We start from the raw sequence: 24604 nt of genomic DNA on the forward strand, positions 1-24604 counted from the left end.
TACTGAAAGCATAAAGTCAGTATCTTTTGAAACTTAGAATGCTATCTTAATTTATTTCATAGCTGATACTGAACTCATTGTGGTTTGTACATGTAAACAATTCTCAGAACACTTATTGTTCAAGAAGACCTGGGGCATTGGGAACTTATATGCATATACGATGGTAGTGTGATAAATTTGACAATTCTTGTTGATTTTTTTTCAGTTGTAGAATGTGTTACCAAACAAAACATACAATTTGCTCCAGAAATAGCTTTGTTGATTCTTTCCTAAGGTGGCAATCTTATATCACAGTATAGAATGTGCTGCCTTTCTCTACGTCTGTCTGTCTCTTTATCTGTCAGTTTTTTTAAAAAAATGTGGTGATTTGGAAAAATAAATAAATGAATGAAACAGTGGCAACATATGAGTCTAGCAATGTTGTAAAAGTTGAAAAACATTGAAGTGATGAGAAATGCACAGATCTATGACATCTTGTTTAAAACATGGCACCTATATATGGCACCTGTAAATAATAATAGTCACTCACTCTTCAGTCCATTTTCTGTGCATGGAACTTATAACCATTTCATTAAAAAAATCAAATGTATAGAATTCACTAGAGTTTCTATTTAACATCAACTTCCCTCCACCATGTTGTAACTATGAGGTTCTCCCTGACAGTACTTCAGTGCATTCTGTTGTTATCCTAGAATAAATTGTTTTAAATTAGAACCAGTTGCAATAGGTTCCCATGTGTCAAAAACAGCATGCAATCTTCTCTTTTTTGATTATTTTCTGCTTCTAGTGAATTGCCCCTAGTCACTGCTTAAATAAAAGCTTGCAATAAACTACATAAATTGAACATTTACTTCTCAGTAAAAGCTACTAAGAATAAAATATATACTTTGGAGGATATGGAAGTATAGAATATGAGTTAAAATTGTGTGGCCCTTCAGATGTTATTGGATTGCAACCCCCAGCAGTCCTATTTAGCATAGCCAATAGTGAAGAATGCTGAGAGTTTAGTGAAAAATTTGTAGTATATTCCCTAGGCTTAGATATATTAATGACTAATTTTTAGAGCTGTCAGTCATTTAAATGTTTGATCAATTAAATACGATTTATCTAGGAATTGAGTTGATTTAATGGATTTAAATTGATTTAAAAACTCAATGTTAATTTAAAATACTACACAAATGCACTTTGTTTTCAGTAGATCAAATGGATTTGAATCACTGCAGAAATATCGGGAGTTGACCATGATGGTAACCTTTAGATCATTTTTATTCTATAGACCCATGCTTACTAAAATGACTTCTCCAGATAAACTGATATTATAGTATGCAAGATCATCCAATTAAGAACACTGTTTACATCTAACTGGTGCCTGTGTTTGTACCTTAAAATAGTGTGTGCATTCGTGCTAATTTTTTTGTAATGTGCAGTGCTTTGTCATTTCTATTCATATGTAATATATTTATATCCGTCTATGCAGTTATGTCATTGGGATTTTTTTTCTCTTCCGTATTGCTTGTTCACAATCTGTAGACAAGATCAGCTCCTTTTATATGTTAAGGTGCTGGATTGAGACATAAAGAATTGTTGGCTAAGGAGCAATCATTAATTTCTGCAGTGGAGATACCCAGGTGGCAGATGATGATTAATAAATGCTCTAATTATAATGTCTGATCATGCTCTTTATCTGCTATTTCTGTCTGTTAATTGAATATTGTCAGCTTTACTTATTTATTTTCTGACAATTTCTTGCTTTAATGCCGAAGGAATGCAACCAAATAAGTGGCATTAAAAGAAAATATCTTTTGTTTCTAACATTGCACCATGGAATGCAAGAAATATGGAGTGGACTTTTGACATGATAAACCCTTTCATAAGATGTTACAAGTGTGCTTTCCGCCTTGTCAGCAAGAATGTTCAGAAAAATGTTGAGAAGGAAGATGTTTCTAGACCTGGGATTTCATCAGGGAGGCCAGGTAGACATTCAGCATGTGAGCCATTACCAGTTGCTGTAAAAAGAAGGTAAATAGGACAAGGCCAGAAAATGCACAAAGCAGTGTACATTTCTAAAAGGTGCATTGTGTTTGTGTGTGTGCATGTGTATATATCTCTGTGTGTGCCACTCCATAGTATTTTGAGACATGCTGCTTTAATGCACGAATTACATTGCCTATGTGGGCAGCGAGAGTTACAATACAAAACAAAATTTCATGCAAAATTAAGAGACCTGGTATGTTAACAGTTTCTTTATTTGCAGTTTTATGGTAGAATTATTCAGTAGTTCACTTAGATTCTGTTAAGATGAATTACTCGTAGTAAATGGACAAATGGGGGCAGTGATGCTGATTTAGCTTAAAAGGGAATTCAATTTGAAGAAAAGATGGACAATGAGAGGTGTGCGCAGATTAGGCAGAGTAAGGCCTACGCGTCTCTTTAGTTTTATCGCAAAAGGACTCACAATGACAAATCGCAGGAGTCACCCGTCAGTCATATGACTGTTTGTAGGAGATAACGCAGAAGGCTGGATCCTATGATTTTTTTGTTGTGTTCAACTTATTTTGTAACTCTAAGGAGAGCTCCATGGCTACAGTATCCTCCTTGTGTGACATAACTTTTTTATTGTAGAATAAAGTTTTCCATTTTGAAATGTCTTGTTCAAAGTCTCACTGGTTTGTATTTCCCCAAGTAGAAGGAAGCATGAGCTCTGACTGAAGCTGCTGAAATGACTTGAGGTCATTTATTCATTTCTCAAAGGGAAATGATGAGGGCAAACCTTGGCAGACAACTCCTCTTGTGCACCAAAGCATACCTGTCCCAAGGTGTACAAGTTGTTGAGGCATATTTGAGATAACTTGTGAGCAGGAATCGATGTTCCCAGAGGTAGAGACAATTTGATTAAAGGACTTGATTTTAATATTTTAAATCACAGTTTAAATCGTTAGCAAGGGAGATTCCATCTAAATCTAATTTTCCCCCAGCAGAACTGCATTGTTTTATATGTCCATAATACATTTCAAGCCTTCACTAGATTGAAATATTTAATTCTATTCTATTTAAACTTAATATTCTGTTTATCTGTTTTTAGATTAATTCTCAATTCATCAAAAGCAAGAATGGCAGTTCAATGATTTTTCTGCTAAAGCAGAATGAATGTGTGAAATCATCCAGGAGCAAAACCAGCTCCAATTGTTCAATTAATAATGATATCTTTGTCACAAAAGGCCAGAGTCACCACCACCAAATATCTTTTAAAAATAAAATTAGGCCGTTTCAACCAAGACAACATGAGAAATTTAAAACACGAACTAGTGTAGCACCCAGTGTGCTATGCATACCATAAAATTTCCAGAGACCCTTAAGATACAACTTATAAAGACATGGAAAGAGCTGGAGCAGTAAGACTAAAAGACTGCATAAATGAAGTCTCTAGAAAGATATAAAATAAATATTTAAACAGAGTGGAATATCTTGGTATAATGTACTACAATTAGACTCATGGACTAAGAATTGGCTAAAGCGACACGGGAAATGCAGACAATTAACATAATTTGAAGAATTAATAATACAATTAAGGCCGAATGGTACAGATGAAATAACAAAAGGAATAATAAGTAGATTTTATAAAATAATGACAGACAGTGATCCAGTACAATTCAGAATAAAAAATAAACAGGAACAGGACCTAGGAATTAATATTACAGAGGAGGAATGTTTAAAAATTTGGAAACAAAGAATTATGAAAAATATGTCCATGAGAACTAAAGAGAATTGTTACAAAACAATTTGGAGATGGTACATGACTCCAATGATGTTAAGTTATAATAATAGAAAAGGCGCCCCCGGTGGTGCAATGGGTTAAACCAGGGGTCCCCAAACGTTTTGAACAGAGGGCCGGGTCGCAGTCCCGCAAACTGTTGGAGGACCGGATTATAATTTGAAAAAAAAAATGAATGAATTCCTATGCACTCTGCACATATATTATTTGCAGTGCAACCCCCCCCCCCAAATAAAAAAACAAAAACCCACACTTCTATATAAATAAAAATGTAATATTTGTTTGTGGGATTAACAGAACTCAAAAACCACTGGACGAATTGACACCAATTTTGGACACATGACACCTAACAACCCAATTTATGTCCTTCACACAAAAAATTGACTTTGTCCTTTGGGAGTTGTAGTTGCTGGGATTTATAGTTCAACAACAATCACAGAGCATTTTGAATCCCACCAATGATGGAATTGAACCAAATGTGGCACACATTTCTCCCATGACCAACTGAAAATACTGGAAGGGTTTGGTGGGCAGTGTCCTGTCGTTTTGGAGTTGTAGTTCACCTACATTCAGAGAACATTGTGGATTCAAACAATGATGGATCGGGATCAAACTTGGCACCAATACTCGATATGCCCAAATTTGAACACTGGTGAAGTTTGGGGAAAATAGAATCTTGACATTTGGGAGTTGTAGTTGCTGGGATTTATAGTTCACCTACAATCAAAGAGCATTCTGAACCCCATCAACGATGCAATTGAACCAAACTTGGCACAGAGTTCTCCCATGACCAACAGAAAATACTGGAATACTTGGTGGGCAGTGTCCTTTGGTTTTGGAGTTGTAGTTCACCTGCCTCCATCAATCACTGTGGACTCAATGATAGATCTGGACCAAACTTGGCACTGATACTCAATATGTCCAAATGTGAACACTGGTGGCGTTTGGGGGTTGTATTTGCTGGGATTTATAGTTCAATCAAAGAGCATTCTGAACTCCACCAATGATGGAATTGAACCAGTCTTGGTACACAGAACTCCCATGAAGAAAAGAAAATACTGGGTTTAGTGGGCATTGACCTTGAGTTTTGGAGTTGTAGTTCACCTGCCTTCACCACGCTGGCGTTCCCTGGCCACGCCCACCCAGTGCCGCTCCGTCAATTGTGGACACCCTGCTCCAGCTGCTCTGCTCTGCAGAGGACCCACCTGGGAGGCTTCTCCCTCCCACACAGGCAGAGCGGCCAGAGCAGAGGGTGTCCGAGCGGGCATGGCCCAAAGTGCCCCGGCGCAGGCACATGCGTTCCTCCCCCCCGCGCCTTCTCTTTCCCTGCCCACCTGACTGGGCCTGCGCTGCGTGCTTTCTCGCACGCTCCTCTCCAACTACCCAGAGCCCTGAAGAAAACCTCTTGTCCCAGGCACCCGTGCGCGGCCGAGCTTGTGCGCGGCGTCACCAAGCCGAGACTACATTTCCCAGAGGGCCCTCGTTCTGCGGCTGCACGGTCCGTCCTGGCGCTCAGGCCATTTAAATGTGTGTGACGGCGAAATGGCTGCGGTGTGTGCCGTGTCCCGAGGCGCGGCAGAGACACCTTCGCTGCCGCTGGGAGAGCGGCCCGGCACCAGGTGGGCGTGGCCAGGGCAGGGCAGGCCGCACGGGCCAGAGAAATGGCCTTGACGGGGTCGTAGTTTGGGGACCCCTGGGTTAAACCCTTGTGCCGGCATGACTGCTGACTAAAAGGTTGACGGTTGAAATGCAGGGAGCATTTCCTTTCTGTAGTGGAAGATATATGCAGCAGAAGTTTCCTTTGGTGTCAGGACTGTGCAAATAAGTGCTGATCAGTGTTTTTACTTTCTACAGTAAAATGCTTATAAACACAGAACCCATATATATGGTTGCGGGAGGGGGGGGGATCTCTTTGTTAAGTCCTAACTAATATCATAGCCCATACTATACCTCTACAGGAATCTCTAGGTCCTCCAAAGCAACTGAGACTAGAAGTAAGGTAATTCAATTATGCTTAGGTGTATCTGCAGTTTCATGTAACCACAGTCTGGCTGGTAGTAGATACAGAGATCGTATTGTATTTACTTCCTCCATTCTTCAAGTACATTCAGACTCCTCCTCGAAATGTATTCTGTCTTTCCAAATTGTTTATTCGTTGAACTTCTCTGGTTTTCATTAAGAGAGAAGTATGATCGTGAGCAAGAGCATTCATTTCATTTTTATCATGTGTAGAAAAGGATGGAAAAGGAAGGCGGATCTGGCCAAGGTGGTCCACACCTTAGTCACCTCTAGATTGGATTACTGCAATGCGCTCTATGTGGGGCTGCCCTTGAAAACGGCCCGGAAATTTCAGATGATCCAACGGGCGGCAGCCTGGTTGTTAACTGGGGCTCCTAACAGAGAGCGGTCAACCCTCCTGTTCAAGGAGCTCCACTGGCTGCCATTCATCTACTGGACCCAATTCAAGGTTCAGGTTCTCACCTACAAAGCCCTGAACGGTTTGGGACCCGCCTACCTACGCGATCGTATCTCAGCATACGAATCCACATGATCCCTTCGATCTTCCAGAGAGGCCCTGCTCTCGATCCCACCAGCATTGCAGGCGCGTTTGGTGGGGACGAGAGAGAGGGCCTTTTCGGTGGTGGCCCCTCGACTCTGGAACTCACTCCCTAAAGATATCAGACAGGCTCCAACTCTAGCAGTCTTCAGGAGGAGCTTGAAGACGTGGCTGTTCCAGTGTGCCTTCCCGGAATAATGATCCCATAGCACTTTGTCCTCCAAAGCACTTTACATTTCCCTAAGTCTGCTTGTATGCCCTCCACAAACACCAGTATCACCTTGCGTTCATGGCCCAGCATTATTTCCAATTTTAACTCTACATTTGGCCTCCCACTGTTTTAATTATGTGTTCTTTTTTCATAATGTTGTGTATTTTATTGTCTATGTTTTTTAATTGCTTGTATTGATGTTTTATTGCTTGTATTGTTGTGGTTGGGCTCGGCCTCACGTAAGCCGCACCAAATCCTTTGGGGAGATGGTAGCGGGGTACAAATAAAGTTAATAAATAATAAATAAAAAAAGATTATTTACTATATTTATATATATACTAGCTGTGCCCTGCCACGCGTTGCTGTGGCCTATAGTAAAACTTATCAAAGTTGAGGTAGATATCTGGACTATTATGAAAGAGAGGTCCCTACCTATTCCTTCCCCCTTTTCCTCCCCCTTTCTCTCCTTTCTTCCTTCTCTACCTCTTTCCTTCTTTCACTACTTGGTTTCATCCTTCTCTCTTTCCTTCATTCCCTCCCCCTTCCTTCCTTTGCCTTTCTTCCCTCCCTGTTTGCTTCCTTCTTTCACTTTTTATTTCCTTTTATTTCACCACCATCATAACAATAACAATAATGCAATGCATTGCCTCTGGGACCTGACACCTCTCCCATTCCCCCTAAAAGGGTCTCAGAGGAACAATAATAGCATCATCATCATAATAATAGAAATAACAACATTTACCCGCCACGCATTGCTGTGACCAACCTTCCCTCTTTCTCTCCTTCTTTTCCTCCCTCCCTCCCTCCCTCCGTCCCTCCTTCCTTCCTTCCTTCCTTCCTTCCTTCCCATCTTTCCTTCTCCTCTTCTTTCTCTGTCTCTTTCCTTCCTTCCCCCTTTTTCTTTCTCTTCTGCTGTCTCTCTTTTCTTTCCTTCCATCTTTCCTTTCCTTTCCTTTTCTTCTTCCTCTAACTTTCCTTCCTTCCCCCTTTTTCTTTACCTCCCTTTCTCTTTCTTCCTTCTTTCCTTCCTTCCTGTTTTTCCTAGAATTTGACAGGGCGGGAAGGGGAGGGGTGGGGTTTGGAGGTGGCCTGAAGTAAAAGGAGGTAAGATTGGGGCGGGGGAGTGATGGAGCGTGGGGTTGCGTGTGTGTGTGCGGCGGCGGGGGGAGTGATGGAGCCTGGGGTTGCGTGTGTGTGTGCGGTGGCAGGGGGAGTGGGGTTGCGTGTGTGTGCGGCGGTGGGGGGAGTGATAGAGCGTGGGGTTGCGTGTGTGTGTGCGGCGGCGGGGGGAGTGATGGAACGTGGGGTTGCGTGTGTGTGTGCAGTGGTGGGGGGAGTGATGGAGCGTGGGGTTGCGTGTGTGTGTGCGGCGGTGGGGGGAGTGATGGAGCGTGGGGTTGCGTGTGTGTGTGCGGCGGCGGGGGGAGTGATGGAGTGTGGGGTTGCGTGTGTGTGTGCGGCAGGAGGTGTGTGTGTGCGGGAAGCGGCGCGGCGGGGCTTGGAGTGGGCATGGTTTCCACAGAGGGAACGTTGGCCGGAAGGCCATGTGCGCGCGCGATGGTACTTGCGGCTGGGCGCCAATGCGCATGCTCAGTTGTTTTGCCGTTTTGTGAGTGTGTTTTGTTTTTCATTTTGAGTAGATATGTTTGTACCTTGTGGGTTGTGCTATGGGCACGGGAATTTTGGTTAAGTTTCGTTGGGGGATTTTTGAGTTTTGTTGTTTTGCCGTTTTGTGAGTGTGTTGTTGTGTTGTTTTTCATTTTGAGTAGATATGTTTGTACCTTGTGGGTTGTGTTATGGGCACGGGGATTTTAGTTAAGTTTCGTTGGGGGATTTTTGAGTTTTGTTTTGCCGTTTTGTGAGTGTGTTGTTGTGTTGTTTTTCATTTTGAGTAGATATGTTTGTACCTTGTGGGTTGTGTTATGGGCACGGGGATTTTAGTTAAGTTTCGTTGGGGGATTTTTGAGTTTTGTTGTTTTGCCGTTTTGTGAGTGTGTTGTTGTGTTTTTCATTTTGAGTAGGTATGTTTGTACCTTGCGGGTTGTGTTATGGGCACGGGGATTTTGGTTAAGTTTCGTTGGGGGATTTTTGAGTTTTGTTGTTTTGCCGTTTTGTGAGTGTGTTGTTGTGTTGTTTTTCATTTTGAGTAGATATGTTTGTACCTTGTGGGTTGTGTTATGGGCACAGGGATTTTGGTTAAGTTTCATTGGGGGATTTTTGAGTTTTGTTGTTTTGCCGTTTTGTGAGTGTGTTGTTGTGTTGTTTTTCATTTTGAGTAGATATGTTTGTACCTTGTGGGTTGTGTTATGGGCACAGGGATTTTGGTTAAGTTTCGTTGGGGGATTTTTGAGTTTTGTTGTTTTGCCGTTTTGTGAGTGTGTTGTTGTGTTGTTTTTCATTTTGAGTAGATATGTTTGTACCTTGTGGGTTGTGTTATGGGCATGGGAATTTTGGTTAAGTTTCGTTGGGGGGTTTTTGAGTTTTGTTTCCTCGTTGGATGCCCCTAACAAATTTATATATATAGATCTCTCTCATACCCCAAGGGGGGCTCAGGGCAGCTTCCCATCTTTGCAAACAGTTGTTAATATAGATAAAAATATAATCAGAAATTGTATTAATTTTGGTTTACATGACATTTTTGAATTAAACGTTTCAAGAAAATGTTGATACTTGATTTAAATCAGAAGACCTAATCTAAAATTTAAAAATTGTGGATTTTTATTAACTCTGCCAAGAAGTGAGTTTCCTCCTTTTCTATTCAAGTGTTCGAGGAAAATCTGTACAGTGGGACGTGGTTCAGGACCACCTCCCCTACCAACCTCCATACCAGCTCTAAGATTTCATAAAGTTGCTCTTGTCTGTGTCCAATGGTGGAAGCAAAATTATAGGAACCAGAGACAAACTTTATTTACAGCTTCACCTAATCTTCAGAATTCCTTGTTTTAACAGGCTAGCTTTGAGAGGCTTGCTTCAAGAGGCTCACTACTTTGGGTCTCTTTAAGAGAGGAAAATAACAGTAACAATAGCCTGATTCCTACTTCAACAAAATACTTCTTTGACTATGTTTTCTCCTATTTCTGTTCAAGTCAAGTGCTGGCTTCGTGACTTTTATAAATGGTTTAATTTGTATTACTAGTCTGTTTTATTTTAGTAGGCCCCTGGTGGGGCAGCGGGTTAAACCACTGAGCTGCTGAACTAGCTGACCGAAAGGTTAGTGGTTTGAATTCAGGGAGCGTGGTGAGCTCCCACTGTTAAGTCCAGCTTCTGCCAATCTAGCAGTTCGAAAACATGCAAATGTGAGTAGATCAATAGATATTGCTTCTGTGGGAAGGTAGCGGCACTCCATGCAGTCATGTTGGCCACATGACCTTTTAGGCATCTATCTCCATTTCTAAGTCGGCCCTTCGACTTAGAAATGGAGATAAGCACCACTCCCCAGAGTCAGACATGACTAGACTTAATGTCAGGGGTAACACTTACCTTTCCCTTTATTTTAGTATTTTGTAACATAATTGTATTTTATAGTATTTATTACTGTCAAGTTGTTTTTGAATTACTATGATCCTCATTTATGATGGAGTTTTCTTCACAAGAATTGTTCAGTGTGGATTTGCCTTTGGCTTTATCTGAGGCTGTGAGAAAGCAACTTGCCCAAGGTCATCCAGTGGATTTCCATGGCTGAGTGAGGACGTGAGCCCTGATCTCCAGAGTCAGTCTAATGCTCAAACCACTGCACCACACCAGGTCATTTATATTATTTACTATTTTTAATTTATGTTAGCCACCTCAAATGATAAGTATACTCTAGAAAGGTAGCATATGAGTTTTTTTAAATGAATGAATGGATGAATAAGTAAATAAATATGTGTGTAGCCCTAAACACAACAGATTCTTCATCTCAGTCATGGTTTCCATCCAAAACTTTCTGAAATACTCCCTGTTGTTATGAAGTTCCTTTCCTCTTGATTTCATTTTTAATTCTTTTGCTTCAAGGAGTAAAATGTCATTGTTTTCAAAGCAGAAAATAAATGAAAGAAACAAACCCTGGCAGTTCTAAAAATCAGTTTGTTGTAGTTATTCAGTTGTGCATGGAAAGGCCGTAGGAGCTCATTTATATATCCACACACTCCATAGTTTAGACGTTTCATTAGTTCTCTGTGTGCATAGGTAACACTGTGATAGACACATGAAAGTAATATGAGATGTGGGCCATAAAAGAAAAATTCTCCGTGTTGAAAATCTGTGCCTTAAATATTTTATGCATTGTTTATTCAGAACAAAGTGAACCCATTGTCTTTAGTTGCAATGTTTACATTTTTAAAAGACAAAAAACTTTTCCCGATGTCATTGTACCTCTCTGAAAGAAATCTGGTCTGGACTGCACATTCCAATTCAGGAAAAGAGATAGTCTGACTCATAATGCAATTGGCATGGGGCTGACCTATTTTGGAAGAGTTTGACAGGGGGATGAAAGTATATTGGTTTCCTTTTGATTTGTTTTTGTCCCATGGGTTTCACTCTTGAAATGCAAAAGTTCCATCATAGGGGAAAATGATTGTCTAAAATTACACAGGAACATACTTGAAACAGCACAGTAAATACCTGCCAAAGTCATCATGTGTATATTAGAGTGTGATGCCATTTCAACTCATACTGTGGACTGATGTCAGCTTGAGGCGGCAGTGAGGCTTGACTAATGTTGGAAAGCCTTTGAGTAATCTTTGTGTCAGGGATGAGAAAAGTATTTTCTCCAGGGCCATTTTGGTGGCACTTGGGAGACTGAAATGTGTTAAACTTGTTTTTGTCATCAGATGCCCTGACAATATCTGAATATTTGTGGGAGACAATTTCAGCATGTGTTTGGTCCCTCAGCAAATTCTATTTTTCCTACAGAAAGTGGCCAAGAACTTCCATTACTTTCTGTTGGGAGACAAACCATTTTCTGGATTTGAGACATCGCAGAGAGGACCAAAAATGCAATGAATCTGTATCCCTGTATCCTAGAATGCATTGAGGAAGCAAATGCCCAACTACTCCTCCTCAGACTCCAAGAGGTGCAGCACCCCTTCAAGTGCCCTAGAAGACCTATTGTCTGACCGCATCCCTGCCAGTTGCCCACTGCTGTTTTAGTGGGTGCAGGTTTAGCTGACAGAAAGCAGCTACAAATTATGGATTGACAGCTGAAGTGGTCGTTGTATAACACTCCAGATGTTGTTGATTTGTCACTCCAAGCATTCCCAACCAACCCTCTTATGTGTGCTGGGTTGTCTTATATCCCACCTTCTCTATTTCATAGAGAGACTCAGAGCGGCTAAGAATCAGTAACAATTCGATGCTGTTCAAACATAAGATGATAGCAACTCAAAATACATAGCAATAACATATACAAAAATTAAAACGACAGTACATGGTAAAACATTAAAGCCAATAATATTTAAAACTAATTCCATCTCATTGTGATAATAAAAATCCATTGCCATTTCACACAGTTAGTCATCGTCTTCCTCAAAGGCTTCATTCCAGAGAAAATGTTTATTTTCTTTCTGAACGACAATAGGGATGAGCCACTCTGATTTCCTTAGGGAGGGCATTCCAGAGCTGAGGAGCCACCATCGAGAAGGCCCTCTCTTTCGTTCCCATCAGCCATAGCTGAGATAGTGGCCTCTCCATCAGACCATAGTGCTTGAGCAGGCTCATATCAAGAGATGTGGTTGGATACTGTAGATAGGTTGGGCCTGAACTGTTCAGGGCTTTAAAGGTTAAAACCAACACCTTGAATTGCTCCAAGAAGCAAACTGGTAGCCAGTGGAGCTGCCACATCAGGCAGGTCGATTGTTCCCTGCACTCCAGTGAGCAGTCTGGCCGCAGATTTTTGAATCAGCTGGAGCTTCCAGTGGTCTTCAAGGGTAGCCCTACATGGGTAGCCCTACATTACAGTAATCTGGTCTGGATGTGACAAGGGCATTGACCACCTTGACCAGATCAGACTTCTTAATATACATGTGCAGCTGGCATACAAGTTTTAATTGTGCAAAGTAACCCCTGGCCACCACCTACACCTGGGCCTCCAGGGTCAGTTATAAGTTCAGGAGAACGCCCAAGCTGTGAATCAAAACTGGACAAGCAGGTGCCCGAGTCACATCCATAGAAACCGTATTCAAATTTGCGTCTAACTCGGAGAGAATCTGAGCGACTTTATCTGCAAAGTACCGAGCAAAAAATTCACATTGAGCTGCCGACTAGTCGGGGATCCTATTTGAAGAATTAGGATTCAAAAGTCCTCTGACCACCTGAAACAGCTCATCTGGACAGTTCTCTGCAGACGCAATGTTGGCAGCATGGTTTACAGTGAGCAAAGTAAAAGTTCCAGAGCAAGTGAGCCTGTGGTGCTTTTCCTGTTTCATGTGAGAGTTTAGAAATTTGAGCTGCCTCTGACCAAACCAAGTGAGAACCAAGATGACAGCACTGGCTCTTTATGAGTGGTGAAATGAAGTACACAGTGTGATTAAATGCCACCATATTTTTTGCAGCTCACCTGCAAGGCTTACTGCTGAGGGTTAACATGTAGAAAATGCTTCCATATAGTAAAAGCTATGTGGTTTTCTTATTTTAAAAATAGATTACTTAGTACTAAATGTGCATAAATTTTAAAAAGATATATGTTCCTGAAAATGTTTAGAATTGCTGTAATTTTATGTGTTTACCATAATTTAAGACTGATGAGAATCCAGTGACTGCTTGGACAAAATGCTCTGCAGTGTAGTGTCCTTTGCTGGATCAGAATAAATGGGTGTGCAGTTTTGCCTTGCCTTAAATTGTTTGACTGTTTGTATCTTTTGGGCATAATATACATTAGTGGTTCTCTCTGATCAGCAGCATGAACTTCTGCTTTGATTCTGTCCCCAACTATTGAGTGTTAGATGCCACTTAGATCAGTTGGTTAGTGTGGGTTAAGTGTATTAATTCAGCACTGAGGGCATGTGTTCTAGAAAACTGAATGTAGAGGAAGATCTGTGAAAGTATAGTCAGTAAAAAGTATTTGAAATCTTTATGTTGTTGCTGATATTCCAAACTTTGAGGGGGCATATTGCTTTTTATGTTAGAGGACTACCTTGTAGTGGAAAGGTTTTATTTGAAGATGAAGCTTCAGTTGTATTGTTGTGTGCCTCCAAGTTGTTTCCAACTTACAGTGGTGGAGTTTATCATTGTTTTCTTCTGGGGCTTGGAGAACATGAGCTTGCCCAAGGTCACTCAGTGGGTGTCCATAGTGGTTCAGGAATTTGAATCCTAGCTTCCCAGCATTCAGCACACAAAGCACTACACTATGCTGGCTCTGATATTTCATTTTATCAGCTATGAATTTTGTATTGCACCACATATTTGCATGGCACGTCAAACAGGTCCTGTTTCCTAAGTACCTTGCAATTTTAAACAGAAGAGAAAGAAGAAAGGAAAGGAAAGATTAAAAAGAACAAGGAGAGAAGAGGGTGAATATAAATGTACTTAAAGCTTACTTACAGTGGGGTTAATCTGACCCTAGAAAGATTGCTGATAGGCATGTAACAAGATGCATTCAAGTGAGCTGAAATATTAGTGAATGTAGAGAGCCACTTGGAAAATTCTCTGAAAGCCTGGCATCTCAGAAAGACATTCTGTTTCCATCTTCTATGCAAGAAAGTCTTCTAAGACCTTGTTGTAGGAAAAAATACAATTCCCTTTGAATATGAATGCTGCGGCTATAAGACATACAGATGTGATGCAAAAATAGGATTTAAACACATTTATTTAGCAAGAAGAACTGCAAAGAACTGCATGGGAAAATCACTGTATCCCTGGTTGGAAGCTATTGTGAGAACATTGAGCAAGGCCTTCACAGCCCAAATGAGCAATGACTCTACATCGATGCTCCTCTGGACCACACTCTTCATGGTTTAAGGTGGCAGTGTGTGACTGTGGGGGTTTGTGGCATATGCCTCTAAAAACTGCTCCTATGGAATTCCTAACTCTGAAATATTCTCCCCAAAGTTTTCCTCCCTCTCCACAATCTTTTGTACACTGATGCCAACCTACAAGTCTCCTGTGTTAAAAATGTTTATTTCGTGTTTTTTTATGTCTAAATGTTGTTTCATATTGAAAAAGTCTTCTCTTGCACTTTGAGAATCTCTACATTGGACCCAAAATGTGGCAAAATTGCTCTTATGGGCAACAATAGTTTAAATATCTATATACATGTATCTGTATGTAAGTCAAATAATTGGAGAATGATGGGAAGGGGGTGTAAAGTAGCCTCTGGGCTGATTATAAGCCATGGGTGACTTTTCCCCATCCTAACTTTGAGGGAATGCTGCCATATCACTGTTTCCAGTGGTTTCACAACTCCAATCAGATGAATAAAGTGAATGCTCCATATTCTGGCCACAGGTCTTAGGTCCCTTAATTGCAGATGGAAGAGTGTCTGCTGCCCTTATTTTCTGCCATCAGAAATGTACTGGCCTCTCCTTCACTATCCAGACCCTGGATTGATGTAACACAGTGGTTCCCAACTCTTTTTTTTATCAGGGACCACTTTCCAACATTAGATCCAAAAGGGTTACAAATCAGTTTTTGGTCAACTTTAGATTCGGTTTGGTTATTTGGGGTGCTGATTCGGAAAACTAGAAACTAGAGCTGATGTGGTCTATCCAATACAATTTTCTGAATCAGCACCCCAAATAACCAAACAGAATAATCTCTCAACAAAAGATTGCCCCAGGCACTAACAAGCCACAGCAAACAACTGCCAGGCCATCAAATGCTAATCAAGATGGTCAGCTGAAACATTCACACCTAGCTCCAACAGACGAGTTCTTTGTCCCACCCTGGTCATTCCTCAGATATATAAACCCATTTTGCTAGTTCCAACAGACCTCACTACCTCTGAGGATGCTTACCATAGATGCAGGTGAAACGTCAGGAAAGAATGCCTCTAGAACATGGCCATATAGCCCGAAAAAACCTACAACAACCTATGGTTTACATTGTTTTTATATGCTGTAGTTTTTTCAAATGTAGACTTTTTGTATGTTCTAATGATATAAGATGATAATGATGACAATAATAATAATAATTTGCCAGCTTAACTGGAAGTAACAGAGATATTGTATGTGAGGGTCATACAGTTAAAAAAAAAGCTATGTAAATGTGAAGTTTACACATGCATTTAAATGGTGCTCTGGTTAAATTGTGCTGTGAGCATATAAAAATAGATATGTATCAAAAAGATGTCCAGTGAGTACATACTGGTAACCACTTTGCTGTAGATTTCTATAATAAAACCTCTCTATCTCTTGAAAGCATATACAGCTGGTCCCCAATATTAATGGATTCTGCTTTCATGGATTGAACCATCCACAGGTTGAAGACAGACAGACAGAGTAAATGTATTGTCAAAGGCTTTCATGACCATAGCCTTTCATGACCATAGATGCAGGTGAAATATCAGGAGAGAATGCTTCTAGAACATGGCCATACAGCCCAAAAACCCGACAACAACCCAGACAGAGTAAATATTGATTTTGGCATATTGTATAAGGGACACAGTTTTACTACAACCTTGTATATAATGGGATTTCAACATCAGTGGATTTTGGTGTCATCAGGCTGCCCTGGAACTAAGCCCCAGTGGATACCAAGAGCCCAATATACAGATCAGCAAACCACCCAGTGTTGAGCTCTACTGTATGGCCCTATTGACAAGCACCAAGCACACTGGATGCAGGACTAAGAACGAATAGTAGGACAGGAAATATCCCTTCTGCAGCAAATTTTGATTTCAGCCTAAAACTGTTTTTGTCCTATGCTTCAGAGAGAGAAATAATATATTTGTTACCCAAACTGGTCCAGATTATTTTAAGTAGTTATGGCTGTTTAAAACCCTCTTTTAATTGAATGTCAGAAAGAATTACTGAGCTTGGTCAGTCACAGGCAAGCCTTTTAATTTAAAATGTTTTTATTTCACCGGTTCAAATATCAGTCTCCAAATCATATTTACTAGAACAGTAGCTAGAATAATTTTAAACTCACTGTTGTTTTCTGTTTTTAATCTTGGTTGTAAAGGAGACATATTCAATTTTTAAATGAGTTACTCTATTACTGCCTCCATCCTTCACTAGAAAGACTGTTTTACAGACAGCAACAGACATTCCCGCTGAAAGTAAGTATGATATAGAAGATTACAGCTGTCTATCATGGGTTTGAGGTACCAGCCTCCCAAGAGATTCAGGGGAACATCCCAGTGGTTTTTAATATATCTGCTTCTAAATGCCTAAGGTGATCAGTCCTCCTAGCCAGGAATAAAGTATATACATAGTGTCTAGAATACATATCTGTTCTTATTTAGGTATAGTCCTACAATTCATGCTGGTCTGACATCTGAGCAAGAAAACCTATGTATGTGTGTGTATGTTCTTGCTCTTGTACTTCTTTTAATACTGAAATGATATTGGGAAATATTGCAATGGATTTTTTAACGCTCAGTGGAGACTGACAAGGAACACTGGGAATTCATTGTAATGCAAGAGTCTGCATCCATCATTCATGGCTTTACTTGAAATTTCATACATAATGTAAACAGTACATGTAAGAGAACAAACTCCTACAGTAATATCAGCTCTTTCTCATGATAAATCATCCTAATCTCACATTCCTGTTTGAGACCCAGATTCTGCATGTCACACTCCCCCCTCCCCAGTTCTACTTGTGGGATGGGGAAACATGATTACCTGTACATATTAGCATGTGGCAAGGTCAGCATTTGACAGATCAAAAAGGCTTATTGGGGATGATGAATTGGAATAGCTGGGTTGTCGCTTGGGAGATGCAACTGATGCCTTTTCTCTCAGCATTCAGGGTCTAGCCATTTTCTGAGGAAATTGTACAGTTTGGAGGAAAAAAGCCCCAAAGAATGATACTTCCACTGTTTTTGAACAGGAGTGGAGGGGGAATGGAAGCAAAGAAATATACAGATATGTTAACGGATTTAATTTAACTTACTTTAGATCATTCAACGTATATATGGCTTAATTTTTTTTGAAGAGCTTGTGTGATTTGAGAAATGCAGAAAGGCAGAACTTCAGCAGCGAAAGCCTTTTATATCACTGTATCCCATTTCTGGGAAAAGCTTTACTTGTTGAATTTCTTCCTTGTTTGCAGCTGCTAAAGGCCGCTTTCAGTCCTTTAATAACTCTAATCAGATATGCGGAGGAGCAGATGGCTGAGAATGGGGGAGAAGGGAGGCAGAAGAGATATAAAGGTATTTACTGTTGAGGATTATTTGGAGGGGGGGGGGGCAGAGTTATATTCTTTGTGTGGATTCGTATGAATATTTGTAGGTTTACTTTCTGGAAGTTGCTTATAAACTTTGTCCAGCAAGACCAGTGTGAAATATAAAAGTACAAATAAAGTTAAAAACGCTAGTGGTGAACATGGAATGTTAATTTATTTTGCTGTAGAGAGCTACCAAGCCAACAACATCTGAAGCTTTGCTTGAAATGGAGTGGTAAAATCTGCCCTCATTTGGGATGACAATTAAAAGGTCAGCGCTTAGCCATAGGAAGTTGGATTTGAAAGCTGATCTCCATCTGGGATCCTTATGTTAGGCCCCAATGCTTGGAAATACATGACAGGGAGCACCAATAAATGAGGTCAGGGATGTGTTACATGTTAGGGTCCAGCTGTTGAATCTGGGGAAGGCCTCCTTGATGACTTTTCCTTGAGCTTCAGAGGACAAGTGAAGGTGACTCTACTGGGAAACGATGCCCAAGGACTGGAGAATGCTCACTGTCCCTATTAAATGCCATGTTTTAACTTCATTTATATGGATTTCATTTGTAGCCAGCAGTGTGAAGAATGTTGATAGTTTATTTAGTTCTGCTGAATGAGTTCTTTATGAGGATGACAATCCCTGCCAGTCTGTAATTGCCGATTAATGGAATACTGTACATCTTTATGCAGCTCTGTTTTACTAGGAGAAGATGCAGCACACATATGTTTTGTTGCCAGGATGTATTTCTTTGTCCCACTCAATTGCTTATGAGTAAACAAAAGCAAACAAACAAATATTGGTCATCACAATGTAGCTTGATGAAAAAATACAACAAATGTACCTTGCATAAAAGTATAAATGATATTGTATGAACAATTATATTGTGAAAAATATATAATAACCTTAACTCCTCAGAAGGTGTTTATAATGATCCCCCCATCTGTTGTTGTGGGGGCAGTATTTTTGTACATAGTAAACATATTAGACAATACAATATGCTGTACAGTCCTCCTAAAGAAAAAATACAGAGAAAGGACACTAATACAAAAAGGTTCAGTATTAAACAAATTACTCAGTATTGTACCCAAGGAACACACACAACATGGAAGATATTTGACAGTTGGATACGTTGTATGAATTTAAAACAGCGTTAAAGATCAATTTCTTCTCACAGACTTCTCCAGATGGTTTTTAAATTAAGTTTTAAAATTATGCTTTTATTGTATTTAATACATACGATTTTTTTTACTGATGTTAAAGCTCTTTTAATTGATTGTGTATTTTAATTGGAGTTCATCTTTTAATTGTGTTATTTGTCAGTTCATTCCAATATTTTAATCTGTTGTTCCCTGCCTTGATCCATAGGGAGAAGTAAGAAAATTATTATTATTATTATTAATAATAATAATAATAATAATAATAATAATATCTACTTCAGAATTCTTGAACATCTGCTATCAATGTACCTGGAATTGTTTGAAATCTTGAGCATTTTAATGTCCTCCTGAGAGAGGAGAAGAGTCTTAAAAACAAAGCAGAAAAACACCTGCTAATAATGGTCATACCTGAAAGCAGTATACCATATTGAAAGACCAATTCTGTCTAGCCTACCAATGCTGTCTTGTGTGATATCCCCCATTCAGCATCTGATATTTGAAGCTAAGCAGGGACAGGTCTGGTTAGTACTGGGAAGGGAAACTGCCAAGGAGCAATATGTTCTATAAACTGTATTTTAGGAGACAGCATATCCCTCTGCATATTCATTGCCTAGGAAATCTCTGAAATGCATGGGGTCGCCATGAGTCAACTGGTGATTTGAGAGTTGGTGTACGCCTATCTATACACACAATTGACCATTTCTGGATTTTAACAGAGGTGAGGTGAATCTTACCTCTGTACTCCATATAGTTTGTGGAGTATCTTGAGACAGAGTTAGTGAAAGATTAAAGATGTATTTTTGTAGATTCTCCAATATCTGAGTGCTGTCCCCCTCCCAAAGTCTGCCCCAATTTAATTTTTATTCCAAGTATCGCTCTGTTCTCCAGGTTTCCATCTGCCCCTCTGTATAATCCAGAGGAAATTAAATAGGGCTAATGGAAAGCTATGCTTGTAATAGTTTAACAGAAAATATAGGTTTCCAGAAACTGCGTTGATGATACTACTGTGTACTTGAAAACCTTCACTTGTTCTGCTTGATAGCCATTATTTTTACCATTTATGTGTTCACAAGTGCCTATGAAAAAAATCACAATTTTAGCTTTGAGTAATTAATACAAAGATGCTCTTGAAAGTAATAAGACCCAAACTTTTAAAATTACATTTGGAGGCTCAGCTGAATACCTGAAAGCAATGCTATATTGGAATGTAGGAGGCATGGGTAAACTTCAGCCCTCTAGGAATTTTGAACTTCAACTTCCATAATACCTAACAGTTGGTAGGCTGTTAGGAATTGTACAAGTTGAAGTACAAAACACCTGGAGGGCCAAAGTTCGCCCATGCCTGATCTAGCGCCACATAATTTGGAAAAGAGATTATCTATGCTGGACTGCAATTCCTATACACATTAGAGAGTAACACCTACGAAACACTGTCAAATTCATTTTCAGATTAAGACCTACTGCCCTTTGGGTTGTGCTGCATGTTGGATTTTGTGCCCATACTACTTCCTATTTGTAAGATCAGAGTGATGCAAAATCTAGAAAAACAAGAAACAAGTTTACCCAAAACGTTTAGAGATTTTTATTACTGAATGGACTGTAATAAAGCGTTGGGTCTATGAAATGTCTCCCATTTCGAAAGCCATCCCTTTTGGTAATAAATGTTCCATTGTTTCGAGCAAATAAGCACAGATTTTAATTGAATTATCCAATAGACCAATGATCCCTTAATTCTTGAGATTTACTATGTTTCCATGGCTCTGCATTGGAATTCTTATGGTGGATGTCTGTCTATTAGCAAGCAAGCCCATAATAGTGATAGAAAATAATTTCATCCAGAGGAGACCTTGCACATGTCTGTGTTATTCCTTATAATCTCTGAATTTGTCCTCAATTTATTTCAGTCTGTCAGCCAAGTCTCAGTAAAGACATATGGAGGGTAAAGGGGGAGCAAAGGATCACAGCACTATAATAAAGAGAAGCTGCTGGTTCCAGACAAGGATTGTCTCCCTTCTTTTTCCTAAGGGGAATATAAAACAAAATGGAAGAAAATGAAGTTAACATTCTTGACATTCGCTGTGTACTGTAGTTAATGCTTTGAAGGGAAGTCTTTCAGGAGCCTGAGATGTGAAGTATTAGACGGCAAGTGAAAATGGATTAGAGTGCTAAAATGTAAACGGGGAATCCTGGATTTTGATATTTTGCTCATTGAGTGACATTGTTTGTTTCTTTTTAAAATCCCATATTTTTATTGTCTACTGCAAATCTTTCTTTCAGTTGCCTATATCTGTACTACTGTAGGTGAAGTCCTGCATCCTTCAGTTCTTCTTGAGTTTTAAATCTGAATTTATCATCTTTATGTATGATTAAACCTCTGTATGTAATCCAGTTTTCTCATTTCTTCTTATCTAACTTGTAAAATGCTTTAAAAAAAAGATTTGATTTATTGATACTTTCTTCTAATATGGGGCTCAAGATGGTTTAACCCAGATTTAAATAAGATGGAACCAAAATTACAACGACAAGAAATTAAATAAATTAGCTGTCACATTTGAACATCAATATTTAAAACAACATAAAATAGATTGATAACATTATACAGTAGAACCCTGTAAGGATTAAAAGTCTACCACACAAGTCAATGAAAAAAGCCCCTTCTGTGTAATATGTTCATCACCAAATGCCTGTTTAAAAACCCATTGCTTTCCAGCCTGGGTAATGGTGTATTGGTTTAAATGTTTTATTAGGTCACCGGAGATCAGAATTTGAATCCCCACTCAGCCATAGTGGGTAATCATATCGATTAACCTTAGAATCAGAGAATCCTTGACTTGGAAGAGACCTCGTGGGCCATCCAGTCCAACCCCCTGCCAAGAAGCAGGAAAATCGCATTCAAAGCAAGTTGCAATCTTTCAGCCTAATAGGAGGGCTAAAGTAATCTGCCTTTGAACAAATATTATCAAGAAAATTATGTAATAGGTTTCCCTTAGGGCTTCTGTAAGTCAGAAATAACAAATAATAATAATAATAATAATAATAATAATAATAATAAACAACTTTATTTATACCCCGCCACCATCTCTCCAAAGGGACTCGGGGTGGCTTACATGATGCCAAGCATGGCAATACAATACATCAATATACACAGAACACAGTAAAAAATATCAAGAAATAAAATACAATACAAAAACCATTATAAATAACACATCAAACAAAATAAAGTTGCAACATTTAAAACATAGAAATTGATTACAGTGGGCAGGGCCAGTTCCAATAGATTAAAAATGTTTTAAAATTAAAACCTTGGGTGAGACAGCAGTGTAATGTATCTGGACAGGGGATCCAGAAGATAAGGTAGGGTTCGATTGCACTAACAGGTAATAAAATGCTTCTGGGGGCATTTTTGCAGGAATTGGTCAGGTCAGGGAATTATTGTTCGTTCATTCATTGAAGGCACACTGGAACAGCCAAATACACTGCACTGTCAAAACTGTCACCTTACCATCCTTGTGCAAAATCTCCAGTCTTTATATTATTGATCCCTGGCTGGCTTCCCATTGGTTAGTCCCAACTACAGTGGATGTATTCAGTTAATTGTTGAATGAGTCAACATGCAAGTAAATTCCCTTGACTGAATGAGTCTATTGCAATTGGCAACAGTTTGGACACACATTTCTACACATTATCACAGTCCATGTCTCCTTTTGTGAATCGTGTCTATATTTCTTTTACATATTCTTCACAGCTTTTGTGTTTACTTGAAGAACTTATGTTCAGACTGATGTTCTGTGAGAAATATGCATTCCTTTGCTTTAGATTTTCCCTGGCTTTCTTTGCTAAGTGTGGGTAATGACCAGTGGGATAAAAACATGAGATTTATGTCTGCATTGTATCAATCCAACAACAGGATCTTTGATTTTTTTAGTATAAAATACCTTTTTCATTTCTTTCTTTCTTTGTGAAATAAGCTACAAGTTAGGATTGAAAAAGATATATTGGTAAAATAGATTTGCAGTCAAAGCAACATTTGTAATGCTGTAATGTGCTGAGAAAAACTCTGTAGCAATCAGGGTTGGAATATACAAAGCCATTTCTCTACAAAGGCTGCCACCACTATCATCACCTTTCACCTCTTGAGAACAAGAACTTGAGTTCTGTGGGATTCAAAAGTATTTTGAATAGATCTTGTTAAGAAAAGATTGCTAAGAAAGCAAATACTTTTTGCAGTTGTTTTTCAGCGCTGTGGTTACCACCAACCTTCCACATTTTGAATCTTATCACTATTCCTCACATTTTGCAGCTGTTATGGTTACGTTCACCTAAAGTTCTGCAGACTGAGTATTTTTCCTCTTCTCCTAAATGTATACCATTATTGGCCACAATTTAAACCAATAGGAAAAGTTTGTAAGAAATATGCAGTTAGATCGGAGCCAGATTTCTGGCACAAGTTCAGGTATTTTGCATTTTAAGTGAAGATAAATATGACAGTTTTATTATAATGGCTGCAGTATTGCTTGTTTATGTGATACTGTTTCACATTGTCTAATGTGCTATTATAACTGTTCAAAGATTTAGGTGAACGGACAGCTCTTGATCAGACAGGGTGAATTAGTTCAATGGAATGTAGTAAACTGGCTAAATTGGTAATATAGAAATTTGATCATCCACTGGCATGCATAGGCTAGAGTAGTTGTAGAGGCAGGTATGAAAATATAAAGCCTTTACTGGATAGCCTTTACTGGATAGCCTTGTGCTACTGACTAGTGCTACTGTATGAAGTAGATAGCTGACTTTTGCTTAAATCTTTGGCATGCTAACTGGAGTTATTTTAGGCATCCCTTCTTTAGATTTTAATTCCAGCCAAATGAATAACTTCCTTTGCCCTCCTAAAGGCAGGACTATAAACTGATCGAAATTCCTTGAGCAGCTGAACATTTATAGCTGTTGTTACTAGAAGAGCCAAGCACTGAAGATGTTCCACTGTTACAATCCTAATGAAATAGCATTGTTTTGTAGCTGCAAACTGGCATGCAAAAGAAATGCCAATTACAGAATGATTTCCTATCTTTTGATTGTCCTGATTTGGCAACTAATCCCCTGTCATTTCACTTTTTCAACTGTGTCAAAAATGTCCCAGATTCTCCTTTAGTTCTCAGTTTACTTCAGTTGCTGCAAGCTTAATTCAATAAGTAATATGTGCTCAGTTAACTCAGCACTGTGGAGAGAAAGAAGAGTGCAGAATCTTGCCCTTCCCTATAGACTTGGGCTAAACCAAACTGCTACAGGCTCTGCTGTTTTGTGTGTTTAGCACGACTCTGGGAGAGACTGAGGTTTTAATCCCCACTCTGCCATGAAAACCCACCAGGAGATCTTGAAGAAGTCACATTCTCTCAGCTCCATAGGAAAGATAAACCTACTCTTGACAAGAAAAACCCATGATTGTCTTATAGTTGCCATAGGTCTGAAAGTAGCCTAGCACAAAGAAGACATTGCATTTTCCTAGCACATAAAGATAAACAATAGTAACCATTGAACCTCTTCCATTTTTGTATATTTGGGTCCTGTTTAAAGTAGAGGAGACAGGGCCATAAAAATGTCAACCCTG

The 24604-nt window shown here is 39.4% G+C and overlaps 1 protein-coding gene across 3 annotated transcripts in view; it reads left to right on the forward strand.

Annotated features, from left to right (window-relative positions):
* TSPAN4 (tetraspanin 4) overlaps positions 1–24604 on the forward strand; it is a 753539-nt gene that overhangs the window by 257649 nt on the left and 471286 nt on the right. Inside the window, exon 1 of one of the 3 annotated variants that reach the window (XM_060769125.2) lies at positions 17812–17830. The exons of the other annotated variants lie outside the window; for them this stretch is intronic. The gene's annotated coding sequence lies outside the window, so the exon portion shown is untranslated. Of the gene's footprint in view, positions 1–17811; positions 17831–24604 lie in introns of those variants that run through there. 3 annotated transcript variants of the gene reach the window in all.

This window comes from Anolis sagrei, chromosome 1 (assembly GCF_037176765.1).
Source record: "Anolis sagrei isolate rAnoSag1 chromosome 1, rAnoSag1.mat, whole genome shotgun sequence".
Lineage (NCBI taxonomy): Eukaryota > Metazoa > Chordata > Lepidosauria > Squamata > Dactyloidae > Anolis > Anolis sagrei.